Genomic DNA, 4,467 nt, shown 5'->3' with positions numbered 1-4,467 from the left:
AGTGTAAAGAAGAGAGAGAGAGAAATGAAAAAAAAAAAAACAGTTCTATGGTTGTTTGTCTGGCTGTCTGTACGTACGTTTGTACATATGTATGACGTAGAGAGGGTTGTTTAATTTAAATTGCTGTTATTTTGTTCTTGTTTTTCTTTTTTACAGTTGTTGTTTTTTTATATAGATTTTCTTTCATTCTTGTTGTAGCCTGTAGTTTTGTATGTTGTAATAAAGAGGTTGGGTTGGGGGTTTGTATTTTATTTTAAACTACACGCGCCAATGTCAAATGTTTTTTTTCAGCTTTTTTTTACACATTTTAATGTCTCCTGGTTTGCTTTCGACAATAGAAGAAGAGTTAGAGGCAAGGAAGCTGTTTGAAATGTTTAAAACTTTACAAAAAAAAAAAAAAACAAGGATGTAGAGGAGTTTGAGTTTCTTCTTTGATTATAATATTAAATGAAAGTGAAAAAGTTGGCAAAAGAATAGAGGGAGGAAAAAAATTGTTATAAGGGTTTTGTGAAAGGAAAATCTATAATGTTTTAAAAGCAGGCATGGAAAATTGAAATGTTAAGCCGAACTTTAGACCAAAGATCAGATTTTAGACTAGACAGTACAGATTAGACTATAGACTAGACTAAAGATTTGATAACAGACTACATAATAGACTAGGTTGTAGACTAGACAGACTAGATTATCGACTAGGCAATAGACCAGACTTAAGACTATAATATAGATCAGACTATATAGTAAACTAAAGACTAGACTATAGACTAGATTATAGACTGGTATATAGGTTACACTATAGACTTGATCACAATCTGTAATATAAACTAGTCTTTACACTAAGATCTAGATTATAAACTACACCACATATTAGACAATAGACTAGACTATAGAATAGACTACAAGCTAGACTATATACTAAACTATACACAAGATTATAAACAAAATTGCAGACTGCACTGTAGAGTGGACTATAAACCAAAATACAAACTAGTCTATAGACAAAAATTGACTAGATTATGGACTATAGACTAGACTATAGAAAATACTACAGAGCCGACATAAGATCACAATAGATACTAGACTATGGACTAGACTATAGACTAAGATAAAAACCAGACCAGATTTTAGACTAGATTATATACTCGACTATAAAGAAGACAATAAACTGGACTATAAACAAAACTATAGACTGACCTATAGACTCAACTTAGACTATAGAATATAGACTATATTATAGACTAGAGATTAGAATAGACTCTAAACTAGACTATAGACTAAACTACAAACTAGACTAAAGACTACGCTTGAGACCAGACTGGTGACTACATTATGTAGACTACACTAAAGACCAGACTTTAGACAAGATTATGGACTAGACTATATAGTAGAAAATACTTTAGTCTATGCACTAGAATATAGACTGAACTATAGACTATAGAATAGACTATAAACTAGATTATAGACTAAACTAGAGACTAGAAGACTACCTATACTATAGACTGGACTATTGGCCAGACTATAAACTAGATTATGGACTAGACTGTAGAGTATTCTATACACTAGGCTATGTACAAGATTATAGAATAAAGACAAATTGTAGACTAAAGACCACACTTTAGACTAGATTATCAACTAGACTATAGACCAGAATTAGACTATACTATAGACCAGACTTAAGACAAATTGTAGACTAGACTAAAAACCAGACTTTAGACTAAACTATAGGCCAGAAAATGGACTAGATTTAAATTAGATTTATTGTAGACTACACTACACTAGATTATCAACTAGACTATAGACAAGAATATAGATTATAATATAGACCAGATTTAAGACTATTTGTAGACTAGATGAAAGATCAGACTTTAGACTAAACTATAGGCGAGAAAATGGACTAGAATTTAAATTACATTTTAGACTATAGACTAGGCTACGGACCAGACTTTAGATTATCGACTCGACGTTAATTTCGACTACAAATGATGACGTTGCAGTTAGATCAGACAGACTATAGGCTATACTATAGACTAGTTACTTGATTATAGATCAGACCATAGGCTATACTATAGACTAAATAGTTGATTACAGATCAGACTTGATTTTAGACTAGACTAGAGAATAAAGAACTGATCTAGAACTGAACTAGAACTGAACTAGAACTAAACTAGAACTAAACTAGAACTGAACTAGAACTGAACTAGAACTGAACTAGAACTGAACTAGAATTGAACTAGACCGGAACTAGAACTGTACTTTGAGCTAGATTTTAGACTAGACTATATATCAAATTATAGACCAGACAAAAGACTAGTTTATAGACTTGACTATAGAAGAGAATATATACTAGACTTTAGACTACATTATAGATTAGACGAGAATATAGACTACACTATAGACTATTCTATAGACCAGGACTACACTTATAACCCTAATATATAGAACATTAAACGATAACTAAGTTTACTTAAAGAAAGGAGGGATAACGATAATTTCTTTCCTTTCTCACGAGCTTTTACTGTTGTTTACTTCTTTTTAGTTATAAATTTTCGCCTTGTTTATTTGTTTAAGTTGTTGTTGTTTTTGTTATTATTGTTAATGTTGTTTTTCTCAGTAAATTTACAATACAAATAAATAGTAATTAACTTTTATTTTTGTAAAATTTATTGTGAAAAAAACTTGTATTGTTTTTATTAAAAATTATAATTAGAATTTATTATAAATTTTGTGATAACAAAAAAAATTAAATAAATATTTTTCTTCGTATTATCTATGAATAGAAAAAAAATATTTACAATTTTTCTTTTAAACAAAAATAACAACAAATGGGTTCATATGTACTTATTATGACGTGTTTTAATAATACAAAAAAAAAACTATACTAGAATTAAAAAAAAGAAACAGAAAAAGAAAATAACAACAAAAAAGTTGTATAAATAGAAAACAAAAAAAGAAATATATAATAGAAATCTTGTTGTTGTTGTTTGTGACCTACGCCAATGTATAAATAATTTATTATTTACACACGCATTCTAGGAACAACAACAACAACAAGATGAACAATAGCTGCTAGAAAAAGCACAACCACAACAACAAACTAATAAAGTACCACTCACTTACTCATCATCATCATAATAATAATGATAGAAACAAAATATGACAGAAACACACACGCACGCACACTCCAACAGCAACATTTGCTTACAAAACAAAAACAACAAAAGCAATAACATTATTAACTTCTTAATATAATACAAAATAGACAAAAAGTAGAATCTAGAAACTATTACTAGTTTTGTTGTTGTAATTTTGTCATATATTGGTAACTTGTTTTGTTTGTTGTAAAGGAAAAGAGTGCGATACACATACACACACACTCGCCAAAAATATGCATAAAACATGCGTAGAAATGACAGCGAAAAGAAAATTAAAACTTTAAAAGATTTTGTTTTTCATTTTTTTATACTTTTTCTTTTCGTTGATATTTCGTATAGTTAATAGACTAAACATTCGTTAATATAGGGGGAGATAGGGAGGAATTGTGTTCGAGCCAAAGATGGAGAATGCAGTAGTAATGTATTTTTTTCCAACAGTATTGTTTTGACATCTATAGTCAATAGACTAGTCATCGTTAATATAGAGAGAGATAAGGAGGAATTGTGTTAGAGCCAGAGATGAAAAATGCGGTAGTAATGTACTTTTGAAAGAGTATTTTTTTGACATCTATAGTCAATAGACTAGTCATTCGTTAATATAGGGAGGAATTGTGTTAGAGTTAAAGATAGAGAATGCAGTAGTAATGTACTTTTGAAACAGTATTGTTTTGACATCTATAGTCAATAGACTAGTCATTCGTTAATATAGGGAGAGATAGGTAGGGATTATGTTAGAGTCAGATATGGTAAATGTAGTAGTAATGTACTTTTGCAACAATAGATTTTGACATCTATAGTCAATAGACTAGTTATTCGTTAATATAGGGAGACATAAAGAGGGTTTGTGTTATAGACAGAGATGGAAAATGCAGTAGTAATGTACTTGACATCTATAGACAATATAGGTAGTCAACGCACAAGACACCTTATAAACCAAAGTAAGCGGGACATATCAAGGCTGATAGCAGTAATAACAGGACACTGGACACGCAAGACGGCTTGGTCTCCCTTTCAATGATCATTGTCGCAGTTGCAAAGATAGGGAAAAGAAAGAAACGGTTCTGCTCTGGCCGAACAGAGAAATCGCTTCCTTGGCAATCACTTTATATCTAACCTTGGTGAGTCAATAACACTGTCTATACTCACTAGACTAGTTTGTCGACTAATGATTGGTCTATAACACAACATTGACTAGTCAGTAAACTAGTCATTATATTAGTTAATAGACTAGTCATTAGGGTAGTCCATTCACTAAGCAATATACTAATCCATAGACTTGTCAAGTCAATAGACTAAACCACAAAATAGTCTAGTCATT

This window comes from Lucilia cuprina, chromosome 2 (genome assembly GCF_022045245.1).
Source record: "Lucilia cuprina isolate Lc7/37 chromosome 2, ASM2204524v1, whole genome shotgun sequence".
Classification (NCBI taxonomy): domain Eukaryota; kingdom Metazoa; phylum Arthropoda; class Insecta; order Diptera; family Calliphoridae; genus Lucilia; species Lucilia cuprina.
The sequence above is the reverse complement of the archived record's forward strand: the minus strand, read 5'-3'. Positions refer to the sequence as shown.